Below are 21,373 nucleotides of genomic sequence, written 5' to 3'. Positions count from 1 at the left end.
ACAGTCTCACTGAACGTTCCCCACACCATAAGCGCTGAGCATTTATTTGTAGGAGACCCGTGAAGAGAGGCGCAGCCGCCTCGTAGCGCCCCATCATTACAGGGCAAAGGGAGAGTTGTGGAAGTAATTACTAATGATTCCATTGGCCCATCTCTACTTGGGTGGTTAAAGACAGCCACCCTTAGGGTGCAATGGGCCCCTCACACTCGTGGGTTCCCTGCCACGGGATCTGCTGCGCCAGTGACAAATACGCCCTAGTCTCCACACACCATCTCACCTGCGTCAGCGGCAGACAATCCCGCAACTTCAATGATTTTGATCCGCATTTTTAAGAGAACCCTGTGAGAAAAAAAAACTCGTCCGAAAACTAAACGAACGGGCAGGAGAGAAACTACACTAGAAAGCAGCTCTTGTTTACAGGCTACATAGCGTAGATGTCGACGAAAGGACGTCCACTGGATCCCTTACTATTAAATTTTTATTTTTGTGGCGGTCTCACCAGGAGGAGGAAAGTGCCGGGGAGAGCGCGACCTGCTGCTATGAAGATCCCCTGGAAGCTGATCTTTCAAACACTGGAACCGGCCCGCGGGCTCTCTCCGAGGTGCTGAAACAGAAGCCGAGCATCCTAATGGGATGCGGCCAATGGCGCGTGGCAGCCTCTTCCTCAGAGATGGTGCACCGTAGGGGCAAGTTTAAAAGCCCCTCCAGAAGGCCCTGCGGTCCCCCAGAAACGGACTGGGAGACAGGGTCTCAGGACGGGTGTAAGCATCGTCTACGGTAGGGATACAGTCTCGGACTGTAACAACGATTGCCGGTAAGTATCCAGATAATTTACCCACAACCCTCTAAGCCGCCATATTTACAGACGCATAAGCCAGAACGTGCACCAGTTGACATCTTTATTCATGGATTCCTTCATTTTAGCGGGAGGTGAAAACATGTATCGGGGCGAGGACGCCATCTGTAGCACTCTGTTACAAAAGAGGAAAACCTAATTGAGGGATTTTCTTTAATTTAGGCCCCGTTGAAGGCTCCATAAAGCCAGTAAGGACTCAACTATAGAGTTTTCAGGACCTCAAGGTGAGTTGACGGCAGGCGTCACTTACGTGGGGAACGCAGGCGGAAGAGACACTGGGAAAATGCATCACCAAGGGAACGAGGAAAGATGATCATGCGAATACAAGGGACAATAATAACATGAATGAGCAGTAATAAGCAGTACAATAACATCGTGTAGTACAGAATGGATCACATTTCTGTACGGCACTACTTTATTGTACTGCTCAATATCACTCATTCATGTTATTATGTTTATTTACAAATACAAATAATTTGTAAATATACAAGTACAACAAATCTCCTCCATTAACAAAATAATAATAATAAAAAACTAACAAAATCTTTGGGATGTGCCAATCTCTTACATTGCCTCTAACTATGCCTTATAGGGATCAGAGCAGATGTAGTAGAAATAGCCTTCATAACTTCTTTATGATAGGAATTATCTGGGTGGGGGGGTGAGTTTTGCCCTCTCTGCGTCCGCTTGGAGTAAAGAGTTCAGGGAAAACTCTGCCAACCGCTGCATGGCAGAGTTTTTTCTTGCGTGCGGCTCTCTGTTAAATTGTCGAGCGTGAGTGAAAATTTGCATCCTCTAGTGTGATTTTCGGGCACTAGAATGCCTCCGAGCTAAATTTCTCAATGCGTGCAGTCGCAGCAGGTCGCTACCGTTCACTTTAAGAAAAACTGCAGCTCAAGTAGAAAATCTACTCAAGTGTTAGTAAGAAGCAGTGCCCTCTGGTACGTGGATGCTGTTCGCACTAGTTTTACAGTGCAGAACAAGATCCCAGCACTAAAAATCAGAGGAGCAGTGCGAAGTGCTGAATTCCGCCCACTCGCGGAACTCCACGGAATATTGCTGTGTTTCTATGTAATTCCGTTGAATTCTGTGAAGCTCCGCAAGTTCCACCCACCTCTAGAATTATTCTGCTTCACAAAACTTGTTATTAACCCCTTCCCCGCGGATGACAAAGCCAGCTCGTCATGGGCGTTACCTGCGCTGCGCGGATGACGAGCTGGCTTTGTCACGTTACGCGGGATTTTAAAAAATGCCACGCACAGCGGGAAAAGCCGCCGCGGCGAAGCGGTTAAAGATGCTCGAGGAAATGTAAGAGCTAGCACTAAAATCATTCTGTGATCCCATGCCAAACGTTATCAGGTTGAACATACTTGTCATCCCTCATCAAACTCCATTTTCACATGAAAAATCATCTTTAATAATAAAAAAAAATCTTGCAACTGTATAGTCAAAGGTCCTTCCCTGGACCATTTATCAATGACGAACGTCTGAACTTAAGTTAAACTGGCATCTAAAGTCACATCTTTCATCCAAGTGTTCTTGCACAGCAACATTACCAAGCATCATCGACAGAAGCCGCTACACAGCATGAAAAGTCACACTTACTAAAATTGCCAGACAACCTCAACAAAATAACTGCTCTGCAGTTATTTTTACCAGGCACATATTCTGCATCAAACTTGAATTCAAATAACTTTGATAAATTCTAAACCAATCTAGAAGACACATTCCGGTACCATTCTTACAAAGAGGAACAATAAGGGGTTTGTGGTCAGTTCTGAGAACAAAATGTCCACCTTAGAGGAAAGTTTAAAAGTTTTCAACCGCACACATGCCTTTTCACACTTCTCTTTTTATGGTGGAATACTTCTGCTCGGTGTCAGAAAAAAATCTAGAGGCAAAAGCACAGTGTTAAAACTGAACTTCTCTATTGGTACATTGACTAGGTATAGTGCCAAGACCTAGATGACTGGCATCAAATGTATACATTTTGTCTTTTCCTGAATGGTATTAAAGCAGAGGCGTTGAAACTTTTGTTCTTGATTAAATTAAATCAGAAGTTATTTGGCTTGTCCACAAGAATTAAAAAATGTTCTTCATGAGAACCCTCATTGAAGAAGTAAGTGAAGAAAAACCATGCACAAACCTAGAATACAATTCACATAAACCACTAAACGAGGGCAACTGGTTCCAGTTCTTAGAATATAGCACATCCTTTGTAGTCTGAACTAAAACTTCCTTTGTTCTGATATCCTCTACAGATATGCAATGCCCTAACAATTCAACCTCCTTTCTCAGAATTCTGGACTTATCTACACATTAAGTCATAACTCTACTTTGTAAAATGCATAAAACTTTGTTCAACCTATTGTTGTGATCATAAGAAGAATTATCAGAAATCTAAATATGTTCTTGGAATGGCTCAACCCCACCCATGTCCATGAACAAGGAATCCATTTGTCCATGAAACATAGACATGGCTGAGACTAAACCAAACGACATGCAACCAAGCATAGCGAGGTGCTTGTAATTGTCTGTTAAACAAATCTGGTGGTATGTCGTGTGCAAGTCAAAGAGGCAAACTATTTGACATGATACAATTCAGCTAATAGCTCTTGAATTTTCAGGAGATGATGGCAGACCACCTGGATTTGCGTATTCGAAGAATGGAGATCTGCATACAACCTCAAATCGAGACTCTAGACTTTTTTCAGACAAGACATATAGCTGCAACCCATTTTGATGGTTCAAAGGTTTTTATAACCCCATGCCCACATATCAGTGGTTGTAGGGACATTACACATAACATGTCCGACATGTAATGTATTTTTCTTGAGTTTGATTTCTGGTCTGGTTCACTCTTCCTTCATTTGCACTTAAACAAATCCTTGTTTTCTGCAAGAATGTTCTCAATGTGAGCTGAAGAAGTGTCAACATAAGAAATGGGGTTGCCCAATCCTGGCCGAAGAGTCGTTCCAGGATTGCTTTGGTGACGAATTCCCAACAAATGTTGACCCTTTTTTCAACATAAACTTTTCCCAAGAAGGAATTGTTGTTAAAGCATAACGTTGAGATTGCGAAACGAGCCATGTAATTCGAATCTCTGTAATAGGAAGATGTTCTTACATCGAAATGATGTAATATTTTATTGCCCCATTTATCTTTAAAGAACAACTCATCAACAACCATATAAGGAGAACCAGGATCTACCAAGACTTCAACTTCAACATTATTCACTGAAATGCAAGAAAATTGAGGAAAATATGTGTCTTCATCAATACCACTGTATTCTTCGCAAACTGTTGACATTTGACGTTTCACACTTTTGATGTTTGGTGGCCGCAATCCCTAGGAACCTGCCCGGTCCCCTCCCATTCAGCTAGGAACCTAGGGGTCATGTTTGATACCTCATTGGCAATGACCCTTCAGGTTGACAGAACAGTGGCTACTTGCTGGGGAATTCTCAAAATTCTCAGCCGAATAGTGCACTATCTCTCCCTGCAAGCCAGGAAACAGACAGTGGTTGCATTGGTTGGTTCAAGACTGGAGTACTGCAACTCACTGTATGTAAGGATTAATAAGGGACTAATACATCGACTTCAAATAGTACAAAATGCGGCTGCAAGATTTGTCCTGGACACTCCCCGATCCTCCTCGGCGACACTAGCCAGAAAGAAGCTACACTGGCTCCCTATAGAGCACCGTATCTCCTTTAAAATCATTTGCTTGGTGCACAGCGCTCTGAAAACTGAAACATCAGTTGGGCTGGGCTCACTTCTCTCCAGCTATGTCCCCAGCAGATGTTTGCGCTCACGGCAACAAAATCTTCTGGTTATCCCTCGGACCAAGAAGACCAGATGGGGAAGTAGAGCCTTCTCTACAGTCGCCCCCCGTCTCTGGAATGCACTCCCTTTGGAACTTAAGTCTCTATCTTCACTTCCCCTCTTTAAAAAGGCCCTGAAAACATGGTGTTTTAAGAAAGCCTACTAGTAATCAGCTCCTGGAACAGATAACCAATATTGAGCTAGGCGCCTTGATGCCCTTTGGGGCTTAGTCTGCGCGTTATAAATTTTCTTTCATTTCATTTCATTTTCCAGTGTCCAAGCAATCGAACTTTGACAAATCTGAAATGTCTAAGATTAAATTAAGTTTGGAATCCAATTGAACTTAACATACTTCCTAAACAAGGTTGATCTTTTCGGAGGAGAAATCACATACATTGTCAAAGTGACCCAGTTTATGGTATTCATAACACTCTTTACGTTTGGCAGGACAAACGTGAACCATAACAAAACATTTTTGAGTCAAATAAACTCCAGTAGTAACATGATCCTTATTTTTGGTCTTGATCACAAATGGATCGAGTACACGTACACATGTGTACATAAGGTGCATGAATATTAACAAGAAAGAGCAATAATAAACAATATACCCAATCAGTACAGTAGAGTGTTGATAACATTAAAGAAAGAACTACATCTAAAGAAACACATACACATGAGAAGGAAGTGCACATGCATACGCCACACACTCATACACAAGTACCTTCATACCATTTGGAATCAGATGCAGTTCATATTGGCTACAAGCAGAAAGACTGTGGTCCAACACTGTAAAACCTCCATAATCAGCATGTGACATCCGAATAAAACATGGGGCTAAAATGCTAGAGTGTTTCTAAATTGCCATACAGGTGTGGTGAATTTCTGGGTCACAGCCTCAAAGTGGGATTTCAGGTCAGCGAAACTGTTTTTTTTTCACTTCGTTAATAAGTTTTCATTATTTTTAGGAACTATACCATTTATGGATTGGAAAACAAACTCACATTAAAACACTGTCATTCCTTAGGTATAAAACACCAAACTCAGATTCGCTGCATTTGTTGCATGATTTTTTTTTTGCAAGCAACACGTGTTTGTGTGGTCTTGGATATATCTGCTGATACATCATGAATGATAGCAACGAAGGTATATTAAATAACGTGATAGTTTACATTGTCACTGCGTTGAGAGTTACAACAGCCATGTAAAATGCTCTGATTATTAACAATAATATTCATTATACTGATTCCAAATGTTATCACAGTCCTAGTACAATGAATATTACTGGCTGATAAATCAACAAAGGAACTGGGTCACAGAAGACTATCATAATAAGCCCATATTTCAGGACTACGTTAACATTCACATGAAAAGAGGACAAAGGGCAACATGCATCAGGTGCCACAAATCAACACCGTTAGGGACACCTAGGGGCATATTTACAATCCCCTATAGCCATCGGAGCGACACCTCTTGACGCTCCGGTGGCGCTGTGTGCTGGCCCATATTTACAAGGCCACACAAAGCTACTTTGCCTGGCTTTACTCAGCCTTATAAATATGGCCCTCTTTCATGCAGTACTCTGCATCAAAGGGGTGTGTCATGGGTGTTTCTGCGGGTGTTCCTACACAACACCCATGGCTTTTTGACACTGCCCCAGATTTACAAGGATTTTCCAGGGGAGGCATTACAGTGGCACAACGAGGAGAAATATTTTGTATTTCTTATTATTCATTTTTTGCTCTTTCTATGTGTGCTGCAGAATGCAGTCCACATAGAAGGAGCAAAACAACATTAATGACTGGTTGTTCAGGAAGGTGTCCATTCCTGAACAACAACAATCATCCCTGAAATGTAGGCAACCTTGCACTACTGTGCAAGGTTGCCTGCATTGGCGAGCTGCTGCTGTTTTAACGCCGGCACAGGGAAGAGCACAGGGGTGCACTGTATTCTTGTAAATATGGTGCATCCCTGTGTTGAAATATTGCAGCTCAGTGCAGCAAAATTTCTAGTGGTGCAGTGCCATTTCATTGTAAATGTATGCCCCCAAATGCACAATCAGGCTTACAGTATGGGCGTTTTCCTGGATTTATAATTCTGAAAACAAACAAATGAGCTAATCTACATATACCAAGGAGAGTCAGGGACACTATGCACATACTTCTGGATCAGGATCAGACCAAGCCACACAGGGGAGAAGATGAAGAAATTCCAAGGAAAACAAATAAACTATAACTACAGCACGCTACATGGTAATCACAAAACAATAAAAACCTTTCATAGTATAGTTGTTATACAAAGTCCTAAAGAGAGTGACATATTTCAAATCTATAATTAAAAAGGATTATATTCACTGATGCTGTAAAATTATACAAGATGAGAGCAAGACAATTATCTTCTTCTGTGGTGAGAACATCAATATCACCTACCTGAAACTGATTTTAGGAGGTAACTTCCACCCTTCCCAAGTGCAATTCGACTGCATGAATCCCAGGATGGTGACTGAACATCAGCTAAATAGGAACTATCTGAACTGAGGCAACTTGTACAAACCATGAATGACAAGGAACACTCTTGGCATCAAATATAGAGGTAATAGAGACCAGAAGCAACACCAACATTCTAAGTAAAACTCTCACTGTCCAACAATACAACGTCTGAAAAGAAAGAACTTTAAACTAAAGGTTAGAAGGTAACAGTTTCAGAGTAGAGAGCAGACAACCTAACAGCACAAGTAAGTGTTTATACATATGCATATCACCACAGGGAAATAAACAATGCTGTGCTGTAATTGGCAAAGCAAGGCCCAACTAGCCACACCATAACCTATATGATGGAGATAGATGCACAGTTGCAAACCTGGACAGAAGTACATATAATCAATTAGAGGATCATGCAATAACCTAGTGTTCATCCTACAATCTTACCTAGGGAGGAACTGCAAAGTGAACAAAGTGGATACCACTGCAGTAAGACAGCTTTCTCAGGCACCCATGCTCACAATATAGGACCCGAGAAGATTCCAAACCCAAGAGCTGAAGGCAAATGATGGATGGAGCTGAAAAAATGACAATCCCAAAAAGGAGGCTAAGGATTTGGAGAAACAGCCCTTATTCTATACTCAAGAGATCTGACAGGGCACCAAAAACAATAAGCCAAGACTTCTGCTAAGCTTCAGAAGCAAACTTTTCTCAAATAGAAAATTATTGACACAGTAACACAACAATTGTACGCTGAGATTGTGTATGACAGGTATCTGGGCCGCCTCTATAAGGGAAAGCTTTAGAAAACCTGCTCAGTTTCTGTTAACCTGCCTTTCCTTCAATGCCATGTTTTAACTTTCTTCTGTGCTACTAAGAAGCAAAGAATCACATAGCCGACAAACAACACAAATTTAGCAAGCAAGAAAGAAGGTTAAGTGCACTTATCTCATAGAAGACAAACACCAATGTTCATGTGAGAACCTTATCCAAAGAGCATTTGCAGCAATGGCTGAGTAACAAAATAGAACATATTCAGGTCTAAAGAAAGAGCACATTCTGAAATCCTACAGTAACCTGTCATAATGTTAGTACATTCAGGCCAAGAGACCTCATACCCAATGACGTCCGGAAAGGAGAACTATGCACCGAAAATACAGGCTCCATATAAATCATTTCCATTTTACATATTTTGTAGCAAGTGAGGCAAATTAATACCATTCCGATTAGACAAAACAACACATTCTTTTAGAGAGATGCCATTCATTCTGTAAAATACACCTTGGACCTATTCTGTTGTGTAAAGCCATGACCTTGAAATTCATGATATACCTAGTTCCAATCCGCGCATCAGAACTTCACCCCTTCATAAACACAAAAGGCCTAAATGAAACCTACTTGAATGAAACTGGAACAGGAACACTAATAAGACAGGTAGGCTTCATCAACTCTGGTCAAGGTGACCAGAGTCTTTAACATCCAGTGAAGAGCATGAGTTCTATATGTTGTATTGTATACTACTCATCACCACGTATTTCCGCAAACTGGTTTTGACAGCTGACCATGCCCCCTTGGTCCTCGGGTCTATTTTGGAATTGGTCGATATATGTTTTTAATTGGTCCTTATAATATTTTGATAAGATCTCTTTCTTTCAATATTTTATAAGATAATGATAATTTGTGAATCAAAACGTATAAAATGATAATGTAATTAAATCAAAAGCATACACAATGGTAAGATAAGATTTTGAATCGAGGTATATAAAATGATATTGTAATGAAATTAAAAGCATCTAGAATAATAAGATCAGCTTTGTAAAGTTTTGAGGTGCTTGTCTGGGCATGTCTTCTTTAAGTGCTGTTTAGGGGCCCTGTAAGCACAATATCGGGGATGTAGCATAGAATCTCTGTAATATTTCTACAGGTTTCTTATTATCACATTATTGAAAAGACTGATAATGTGCTTTGGTCAAAATAGATTTTATTAAATGTAAAAGAGGTGCAGCGAAAATTTTAGTTTGATGCAATATTTATAATTGTTTTTCAAAATTCACTTAAAATTCTCTTTACGTAACATCATCAAAACACGAGGAATCCTAGCATATTATTTTGACCCAGTAAATAATAGTACCTTCATCAGGCATACATCATACAAATACCACTGTCCTGAGCTGAAAATGAGGCAGTTACATAAAAAACTTGGAATCATAGAATATATTTGCTTCCCTGTAGTAGACACAGATCTCAAAAATACATTTGTGTGCTACATGGAAAACAAAAATCAAATTACAGCTGTTTGAATGGAAAACAAAATACAGTACTAAGCAGAGAAAATGTTTTTTTGAGGAATTGCTCTGTGAGGGGTGATGGGTTTGTGAATGTTGTCGTTGGCAACTCTGCAGTCATGCACAGGTGATTTTTGAGGGTCATGTAAAAATGGTGATGCTGGGGGAGAAGGAATAACAAAAGCGGTGGCAGCTCTGCTTTTTTAATTATCTATGTAGATTCAATGCCCACCATGCCCCAGTACTGATGCCAGAATGTTCAGTTCTGCTAGGCTCTGTATGAAAGTGTCCCAACTGATAGGCACTTTCTTCTTAAATAAGGAGTGTGTTTGTGTTGCTCTTCTGACTAAGGCATGACTGGATTGAGCCATGTATCACATTATGTTTTTGCAGACGTTCCCCCTTTTCATACCAGAAAGCAATGTCTTTATTTTGTTGAGTTTTACTTAGGAGTAATTTGGATTTCTTTTTGTGCCAAGGTTAAGATTGTCAATGCTTTTATGAGCTACATTAATGGCTGGTGATTCTGGTTCTTTGACAGACATAACCAGCTGCTTTTAACTTTCAAGTTTGGATAATAAAGGGCCCTCTTTTTCCATTCTTAAACTTCATCCAGTACGACTTGGTTAGAGGAGAAAAGCAAACACATGCCATTGCTAATAAGAAAGTGCATATTGGTTTACAGAACTGAACATTCCGGCATCGCTGCTGGGGCATGGTGGGCCTTGAATCTACCTAGAACATTCAAAAAGCAGAGCTATCACACCTTTTATTATTACTACTCCCCTTCCAACACCATTTTGAAATGATCCTCAAAAACACAACTGTGCCTGACCCCAGAGTTACCAAAGACAACTCTCATACACCAATAGCCCACACAGAGCACGTTCTCCCAAAAAAAACCTTCAAGAGATTGCCTTGGTTGTCTGCTTAGTACTGTACTTTGGTTTCTAATCAAACGGCTGTAATGCATATTTTGCTTCTCAATGTAGCACACAAATGTAATAATGAGATCTGTGTTTATGACAGGGAAACAAAAATAATCTATGATTCTTTGTTTTTTATGTAACTACCTTTTATATCAGGACAGTAGTTTTTGTATAATTTTAAGTTTTTATTTACATGCTGTGGATCATAATGTATTTCATAACTACCTCATTATACCACTTTATGCTTGAATATCTATTTCTTCTATTTTAATTGTCACGAAACATGATAAAATATATGTATGTTCGCATCATGACACTTCAATTACCTCCCTCTGTGTTTGTCCTGTTATTAAAGAACATTTCAAATACATTTTAAATAGTGCATCACAATAAACCTTCCTCTGTGGCTCTTATGCATTTAATAACATCTGTTTCAACAGAATAGACATTATCATTCTTTTCAATGATGTTATAATATGAAACCTATCAAATATTACAGCAATTCTATGCAACATCTAATATTGAGATTACAGAGCCCTTAAACAGCACTTAAAGAAGACATGCCCGGCCAAGCACCTAACAATGTACAAATCTGATCTTATCATATTATACACTTTTGATTTCATTACATTATTATTTTATATTACTTGGTTCACAAATTATCATTATCCTATAAAACATTGAAAGACAAAGATCTTACCAAAACATTACAAGGACCAATTAAAAACATGTATGGACCAATTCCAATGTAGACCTAAGGACGAAAGGGGTATGACCATCTGTCAAAACCAATTAGCAAAAATTCACTGTGATGAGTAGTATACAACCTATACTACTTACATGTTATATTATAAAGACCCTCTGAAGAAGGTCTTCAAAATGCGAGGTCATCCTACAAAACATAAGTTGACTGTGCCAGTGAGAATAAAGAAAAAAATAGAACAACTTGAAGATGTGAATAAAGAAGAAAATGGACAGCCAAATGCTGTGATCCAGGAAGTGAATACACTTGCAAAGAAATGTTCTAAGTTATTGGGATTTTGAACTCCTTGTATCTGTTTACAGACATTTAAAGGTGCTTCAAGAAATTCTTATTGTATAAATTGTAAATTGTGACAACCAGTGGGTATCTGCTGCCTTTGAGGTGCACCGCATCATGCTGGCTATTTACCTAACTACCTATCTCCTGTCAATCATTTGCTAGAGTAAACTTGAATTTGATTAAGATAGTACACTAACTAAAACACATATACTTAATCTAAATGAAGGGAAAACTGAGGGATGCTTCCAGGTGAAGCATATTTGATCTTTTCCAAACTGCTGCCTTGCCCACCAACTTTCTTAGGTGTCCCAACCCACTTCTCATGCACAGTAAAAAAAATGGAGTCTCATGGCAGGCTGATATGACCTTGAGTCCACACAAACTGCTGATTTAAAATGTGCCAACACAACAGAATTCTTCACTGTCTTCCAAACTCTAATCCACTCCTTACTTGAGTATAAAGAAAGTCTCTTGGAGTGTCAACCTGTCGATAAACATCAACATTTCCAAAATGCTGTTGCATGGTATTTGGTTTTCTTACCCTAAAAAGACAGAGTTTTCCATTTGAGAGAAGCACAATATTGACTTTAAGTCAATGCATAGGTGCATTTCTGATCCTCATCCAGAACCGCAAATGTTTGCAAAGCTCTGTGCCCAGGTATCCTGAACAATGTCTTCCTAATACCCAATCACTTGCTGCATTCTAGAGATCTTTAGCAGTTGACTGTTCCCACAAACAGTTGAATGTCCCAAGGACCACATCCTTTCTGTGTTATGCCTAACCATTGAAGTGTCTGCACATCTGCAGAGTTGCTGGCTGGCCTTGTGTGAGGGTTAGTATATTTTCTTCTAAATACAAGTTGTACTGTGAAATGCATAAGTATAGATAATAAATTATGATATACGTGGAATGAACGAGCCATTAGTGCATTTCCTAGCCTACTTACATCGAAATATGGAGGCCATGATTAGAATTACCAGACAAGGGGCAGTTTCTAATGCTATTGGTGTTTTAAAAGGGGTAAGGCAAGATTGTGTCCTGGCCCCATAACTTTTTATCTTGTATATTAATAATTTACATAAGTCTCTAGCAATGCTTACTAATGATGTCCCAAGAATTAATGGGCCTATACTCCCATCCCTATTGTATGCTGATGATGTGTTTCTAATAGGCCACACATCTAAAGCTCTGTGCATGTTAGCACGTGGGTTTGTTGATTTTATGGCCTCTTTGGATTTGTGCACTAATTAAAAAAAAATCTTTTATAATGACCCGTGGTCCAAGGAAGCATGCATCAAATGTCCTTCATTTCGGGGATCAGAGTTTACAAAACACAAGCACTTTTTCCTACTTGGGTTTGGTTTTTGATTAGGCATGGGTGGAGAACTTCGCTCCTGCAGCTAAGTGTGCAGAGATTTTTCTACTCCGCCCTCTGCTGAGAACGCGGAGAAGGAAAAAAAATCGGACTCTGGAGCGAGTTAGCCAGGCCCCACTAAATTGGCCCCCCACCTCCACCCCCCCTAATAAAATATTAGTGATAACATCATTTAAAAGAAATAAAGTCACTTACCTGTATTGCGGTGTCCCCAGGCTGCCCTCCTCTTCCTCACTGTACATCTTGCACGAACAGCGCATGCGCACGAGCGCATGTGCAGTTCGTGCATGATGTACGGCAACGAGGAGGAGGGCAACCCGGGGACACCGCAATACAGGTAAGTGACTTTTAATTTCTTTTAAATTATGTTGTCATTATTATTTTATTTGGGAAGGGTGGAGGCGGGTGGCGGAACGGAGTTCCATGGAGTTTCCCCCCCAACTCCGTGGACCTCTGCGTAGTTTATCTCTGCCAGCCCTGACTGGGTTTTTTTATGCTAATGGTCTATGGATAGACCCCACAACAGACTGTATGATTACGTTTTCTAGGTCAATTAATTCAGTGCTTACTTTACCCCAACCCAGGTGGGCGGGCGGGCTATTTTACCTATTTTTTTTTCTTTAATATCAGTGCACACCTAAAGCAACCTATGGTGCAGCGGTATGGGGCATATCCAAATGTCATAATATTCAGTATGAAGAGAACAGGTTCTGCCACAAGCTCTTCATATGGAAAAATAAGGCACTTGAGACATCATAGTAGACTGTATTAAATGTGAGAAAGGTATGGAAATTCCATGGCCAGCAGAGGGGAGAACTAGTTTACACAAAATCAGTTATGGGAATGTTTTTGATGAATCTAACGATTTAGACACTGGAAATAGAAAAGAGTTGCTGGCGGCCCTGTATAGGCATTACAGCGAGGACAGATTGGCCAAGGAGTCCAGTAAATCTAGTATAGCTGCGTATATGAATACTGAGAATGTTCAACACATGGCCAGCTACCTGACTAAACCTATGTGTCATTGGGAGCGTGGACTTTTGTTTTGCCTTAGGGCAGGCACTGTCAAGTATTTATTATGCTTTCCCCTGGGCTTACAAGCAAATCTTGATTCTATTCCCTGCCCTTGCAATGAGCATTCAGGCCAAACTCTATTACATTTCTTATTTTTTTGTAAGTTCTATGAACAATATACAAAATTATTTCTATTGCCTTTTTTTAAGGAACGCTCATACTTTGACTATAGACTTGCTTACAAACTCCTTCCTGCACTCAGTGAGGATGAGTTAATAATTCACGGGGAGCTCTTTTGAAAACTTCAGTTCGAGCCCACACCTCAATGAACACTGTTTAATTGCACCTTATAGCTTGTTCTGTTTTTAAGAAACGTGCCGTTTTCAAGAGTTTATGATCGTGTTATCTATTTATATATTGTATGTGCTTGTCTCTTTTATGGGTATGTTTATCCGAATAAAATATCATTGATTCAATAATGAAATAAATAAATACATAATTAAATTAATTCATAAATAAAATCAACTATCATCAGAAAATGTTAACATTTATAGCAACTGTACAATACATTTCACAAGCTACTTTTATCCTGAGTGCACTGTTAAGACCCAGGTTATTGTGATATTCCTAGGTCACACAGAGGGGTGTGCAAAATTTGCATAATTTTGTTTTGTATAATTATGTGACCTTTTGGAAAATTACCTGAAATAAATGTAATTACACAAAATGAAAATCTGTCATTTAGCACTATTTTTTAAGGCCTTGTGTGTCCTTGCACAGCATTCCACACTAAAAAAGGTGCATAAAAAACAATTCATAACAACTTCTTGAAGGAAGATATGAGGGTCCAAGGGAGAATTTAAAGACCAAACCACAGATTTAATCCCCAATACAATTAATCACTACTACAATAAAATCTGGTGGTCTCAGGGAGAAAAGCAAGAAAAAAGCAAGAAAAAGGTTATCGTAACAACTAAGATTGAAAACACCCAGCTTATATCCAAGATTAAATGAAATCAACCCAGAAACAGTGTGTAAAGAGAGGCAGCCTTCGCCAGATGATAGGATGTCCATAAACGACCAAGAGAGGTCAGTGTCATCACTTGGACATCCTTCCTTCCTACCACAACTCTTCCAGATCACTGAGAGAGATCATGTGGGTCGGATTGCGAACAGGCTACATCAAACGACAACAGAAGGAAGTACAAACAAGAAAGAAGAAGATTACTTGCTTTTCTACCTGAGACCACCAGCTTTTATTGTAGTTGTCATAAAACACAATTGCCATGAACAGATGTTTGCATTCTGGTTGTTCATGATGTTCCAGCAGTCTGCACTATAACTTTGTGACGAGTGGTGGTGTAAATATGCGTTGTGGCATAATGGTGTAATTTTGTGAATTTCACAAACAATTCAAATATTCCCAAAATTACACAAATTATGCCAGGGTAATTTACATTTTCTCCAGGCCAAGTCTTACACAGATATTGACAATAGGAACTCAGTCAGCTGAGCTAACATACAATTTCATGAAAGGTGTGCATACATTTAGTGCACAACTAGCATAATAGTCCCACATGGATTGAGTAAATCACTTCTATTGCGCACATACTACTTTTAGGGGGAACATCCTTTACAATGCGGATGTTACACCGCAGTTCCCTTACGACGCAACTTTTACAACGCAAGTTGTAACAACGAATTGCGCAGGGGGCGCTCCAGGATAGTAAATAGTTTAATTTACTATCCAATTCCTTCCCTACTATCCACGGGGACTGGAGTTGGAATAGTAAATTAAACTATTCACTATCCAGCCCCCAACAACGCAAGTCGTGCTAACGACTTGCATTGTAAAACACGCGTTGTAAAGTACTACGATGTAAAACATAGCGTTGTAACGACATACATCCTACTTTTAGAGTTAACTTTTTAGCAATTCTGTCTATAGTACTCATTTTATTAAACTAGGTTGGATGCAAGGTTGATTTCCCCCCAGCAGGGATACAAATGTGTGACAACCAGATTACTAAATATTTTTGCAAGATGTGCACTAACCCACTAAGCCATCTTACTAAATTGAAGGATGTGTCCTGAAGAGTTTACTCAAGGACAAAGTGGAACTCTTAACACAACTCGCCTACAGAAGAGTTATTTTACCAGAAAATTGTCTGATAAAAATATTGTGTTCTCAATATCAATTACAAAAATATTGCTGTATTGGAAATACTGACAGAAAATCGATATCAAAGCAATAGATATTTTTGTAAACAATATTTATGTCAGATGATATTTTTGTTATAAATATTCTGTCATAGTGCCACAGGCCAGCCGAGTAAGACACGGATTGGAGCTGCTTCTCCAAAGTGCAATAGCGATATGATGGTCAAAGATGGTTGAGTGAACTCTGGCTAAATTCCAAGGTCATTTTGAAACTGTGCCGGTACATCAAAATATAGGGTGCTACCTTATTTTCTTCCTGAGAAGACCCCCGTTAAATCATTTCCAACAGGGGTCAAAATATCGACAATATATTGTTTTTTGTACACATCAGAATTGCACAGATATTCAAATCTAGATAGAAGTATTGATGGTAAACTCTTATATGAAAGTTGCGCTCTCCAGCCAAATCAGCTTGTTTTTAAGAATCACCTTTCTGTTGTGCATTGCTCACTAGCTATTTCACACCATTTGTACTGTGCCGTATGCCACTTGAGGTACTTTTGTTTTCTTGCATTGTTAATATACTTTCTGTGCTTTCAACATCATGAGTTAGATGTGAATTTTGAAATTCTTTTATAATGGCAAAGAGTGTACCATTCTTAACGAAGTAATTCTATGAGTATTAATAATTTGTTTCGGTAGGCGTTGATAAGCTTTGCTTCTTCTTGATTCATCTTTCAAGCAGATCTTTGGGAACCATTATCTTTTTCACTATTCAATATCCAGGTTCCTGGGGAATACTGGGTTATCCACTTTACCCTTTAACTGTATTATAATACCCCAGAAGACCATGATGAAATGCTCAGTGTTTATGGGAGGGCACATTTCAGATATACAGATGCCACCCTAGCTATAAGAACAATAGCGATACACCATAGACCCGATCAGTCTTTCATCCTGAGACCTGACAGGCCCTTTAACATTAGTCACAGGGTGCACTAATTCCGCTACATCTATAATTGAAAGTGTACCTGGTTTAGATAAGCTTTTTACTTTAAAACCCAGTGGACATAAGTCCCAGGTTATATAACAATACTTTACTAGATCCCAAGAGTGTAAGAAATATGCATCATTAGATGATCACCAACTAGTAATTAAAGGACTCCTGGGTGACTGCATGCTGAAAATCACAGCCATCAAGCCTGTTCATATAATCCATTCAGCCACCAAGCGTGTTCATTAATGTGTGCAATTTCAATGCCTTATACCAGCTCTCCAAAAGCATAAGAGGGTGTAGTCACCCCCACTCCACACACACACTCACAAGATGATTGCCACTTGGTTATGAAGAGGGACTGGAAGAAATATGGGGAGCCTTCAGCACCCAACACTTCAAGTTCCCAAAGAAGTGATATGCACAGATCAAACACTCTCCTTTGCAGACATATTCAGTAGATGTGGGGAGGGAAAGCATGAACTGCACAGCACAGGCTTGCATCCAAATATACCGAAAGGGATATGACAGTTGGAGCAGTACACCAGAGAAGTAGTTTCCTTCTACGAGGTGGAGGTGGAAGTCTAGAACAGATGGATAGCAGCAAGGCCCAACTTCCAACAACAACTACCTAAAAGAATGACATAAGTAAGGAACTATGCCCTCCTCTTCCAAACCTTTAAAAGAAATAGCTGGGGGAATAAACCTGCACAACAATGTCCCAACTCCAAACACAAACCCTGGGGATTTCAACTAAGGGAGCCTCTTAAATAAAATTTAAAAAAACTGTCTCAACAAGGAAGTATGAACAAGGCGTATTTAACTTGCACAGCATGTTCTACATTTCCTTTCTCATGCTCAGTTGCCTTATACATTTATACATTGTAGAAAGAGCTTGATACGCACTGCATTAAAACTATAGACACACCACTTTGAAACCAAAAGGAAGGGATAATTTAATTACATGAACCTGGGGCAAAAGACGCAGAGGTAGGCATGCATAATCTACAGATAGGCCACTGAAAAAGAGGGAAGACTTGGGACTGGAAAGCAACCTATACCAAGAATAGTAAATTAGGGACCCTGCTTGATCACGAGATATTAATGCAGATAGTACCATAGATGCATATATATATATATATATTACCTACTGGCGGTCGCCAGTAGGTATATATAGTTAGGATTTTTTTCCTATGGGATTTTTGAAGATTCTATGTCTAATAACTTTGGCGTTTGTGGACGGAATTGGCTGAAATTTTCAGGAAAATGGCACATTGTGTTTCTGAGCAGCCCCTGCAAATTTGGGAGGTTTCGTCAAGGGGGAGCCGAGAAAACAGGGGGGTCCCAAAACGCATTTTTCCCATTCATTTTTCCATAGGGCGGTTGGAATCACTTTTAGCTCGAACGGCTGAATGGATTTACACGAAACTTGGCAAAATTGTAGATATGGGTTGCCCGACGTGCCTTTGCTATGTCTCAATATATGTGCTCCAGTGGATTTTGAGAAATTAACGTTTTTAAAAACAGATATATCTGTGACAGCGCTCCGGTTAGCGCCCCGGTTCGCGTACCTGACGCGTAACCGAACTTCGCGAAGCGAAGCTGATTGACTGTCGGGTGTCTGTCAACATTCGAAACAGTCTGGAGCAGCCGCCATCTTGTGTCTCAATAGGATCGAGACACAAGATGTGGCAAAAAAAAGGGGGAAATGAGCATAAGGGGGCAGAGTACATCCTCCCTGACCCCCTAGGTTTGATGAGGGGGCTTTAAAAGGGCCTCACGGGGTTAAAAAATAATAATTTTTATATCGTTTTTTTTTGCGAGGGGAGCGTTCGGTACGCGCACCGGGAAGCGGTCCGGGAAGCGTAATATTGGGAAAATAGGATGAAAGAATGTTCAAATTAAGCATGGGCGAATTGTGCAAATCTGGCATTCGCGAATTTTGCGAATTTGCGAACTCGCAGTCCGCAAAATCCGCGAATTCTCGCGAATTTGCAGATTTTTTTTGTGTTCGCAAGGATTTTTGCCAGTTCGCAAGGATTTCTGCCAGTTCGCGAGGGTTTTGTACCAGTTCACAATTGCGAACTTACATGTCGGCTCGCAACGGTCACGATTATGTTGTTTCTACGTCTGGTTCATCATCACAGGTTCCCAGCACCCTCTGTTTCACCCCTGCCACCCTCTGTTTCACCCATGCCACCCTCTGGTACATCAATGCCACCCTCTGGTTCATCATCACTGTAGATTATGGGGGGAAAAAGCAAGCACACCTGCCTGCTTCAACTGACATGAATTAATTTGGGGTTGATTTATTAATGTGTCACTGTTTTAAAATTCCAGTCTGGCACCTGCTTCCTTATCTGTAATTTGCTTTCTGTTGCAGTGCAATTTTTTTTCCAGGACCTTTGTGGCCTACTTGTAGCTATTCTGTGAGGGTCAAAGCAGGGTCATACAATTGTTGCAACTAGCAACTGAACTCTGGAGGGGCCCTTGTCAGGAAGCACTACAGGGAATGGTTACTAATGATGAGTTTGAACTTTTGAACCTGCTGAATGCTTTCACTATTGCAAAACTCGTTTTTCTGCAGAACAGCATTACAGCAACTGTAATGCCCCAAACAAGCTTATATGAGAACGTTGATTTCTAATCCAAAAGTTATCCAAAGAAAATCAAAAGGCCTCAAATCCAAAAAAGTGCAGGCAAATGTCAACCTGAGGAGTTATTCTGATAAAAATCATCATTTTCAGAAGGTCTATGCTGCTTGCTAGTAGATTTCTTGTGCAGAATTGCAATTTTTGTAATTTCGCAAGTGCGAGATTGTTGCTGCCCGCCGCACCTACATGTTCGCAATTGCGATCTTACACCGCACGCCGCAAAATTGTATCACCAAGAAAAAAAAATCCGCTGCGCGCGAATTTGCGGATTTTCCGAAAATTCGCGAGTGTTCGCGGATTGCGAATTTACCAAAAATCCGCAAAATCTGCGAGCGGAACGGATTTTCCGCCCATGCTTAGTTCAAATATTGTATGTTTATTGATTGTTCTTTTTTTTTTTTTTTTTTATTTAAGTACCAACATGTAGGTACCAATGCAGAGTCTAAAAATAAAAATACATTGTTTCCTTTGTAGATATCTTGCATGTTGTTTCAGAAGTTATTGTGGAATTCACAGCGTAGTCTGTCAGGAAAGCAGAAAACCCATGGAGGCAGGAGATGATAAAGAGATGTTAAATACACATTGGAGATGATATAGTGGAAGAAAGGAAGTAACTATGAGCAAACTTAAAGTTGCACAGTATATTTAAAGTCTAATTTTACATTATAATCAATTTGCTACTAGTTTAAAAAATACATATAAAAATGAATAATGTCTCAAACAATTTTTGAATTATTATATATAAATTTATTTTTCTGATTTGTTTTCAAAATTAAAAAGAACTTCTAATAATTCTTTGTCATAATTTGTCTCATTTTCAATGAGAAAATCCACAGATTCAACACATTGCAGAAGTTCTATGTCCAGTGATTCATCAAAGAATTCTGATTCATTTTCTGTATCTTGGTTACATTCTGCAACAATTTCCACGTTATATTTTTTTTACTCCTTCCATTTTTGTGCTGTAAAATGAATTTTAAAAAAATATATCAGTACAGATAGGGCACTGTTGGGTTTAAGTACAGACAGGTAGTTTGTTTTTTTAAACAGTAATTTTTTCTTTGGGCAGTGTATGGTATCAGACTGGAAGTAGAAATATCAAAAAATGTATGTGATAAAGTCTAAGTCAATTCTTAATTATACAAGACAAGCCTAACTCCATCCATAACTAAAACAGAGAAGTCTATCTTATTCTATAAGTATTACAGAGGGATAGTATATAACTATCAGAAAATGTTTTCCTAATTAACTTAAAGTACAGAACATACTTCAGTTTTTAAAATAACATCTTACCTTTCAAATAGAAGTTTAAGTTCTCAGTTGAAATGCACTTGATATGTACTTCAGGAAGTAGTAGTCAAAATGGCTGTGTTTCTCTCTCTTTCTTTATATATATTCAGGTACATAACCAATCAAATGTCATGAAATAATAGAAGATATTGAAAGTAGCATTTTGATTGGTTGTCAATTCTAACACTTCATAAGTGTTTTTGTTAGGTAATTTACCTCAGGATATTTAGTGAGGCTTACAGCATAATTTTCTCAATGAAATTCCATCAAATTTGGGGAAATGGTAGGGACTGCTATGTAGTAGGGGCTATTCTATATTTGATGAAAGTGCCTGTAGTGGTTTTTCTGTAAATTACTTTCCCACCTTTTTTTATCGAGCGCTTACTGGTGCGCTCCCCGGTACGCCAACCGGCAGCGTTACGAGAGTCCTCCATTTTGAGTATCGGTAGAATTGAGACACAAGAAGGAGGAC

The sequence above is a fragment of the Lissotriton vulgaris genome, chromosome 2_1, assembly GCF_964263255.1.
Source record: "Lissotriton vulgaris chromosome 2_1, aLisVul1.2, whole genome shotgun sequence".
Taxonomy (NCBI): domain Eukaryota; kingdom Metazoa; phylum Chordata; class Amphibia; order Caudata; family Salamandridae; genus Lissotriton; species Lissotriton vulgaris.
This window is presented reverse-complemented; position numbering follows the sequence as displayed.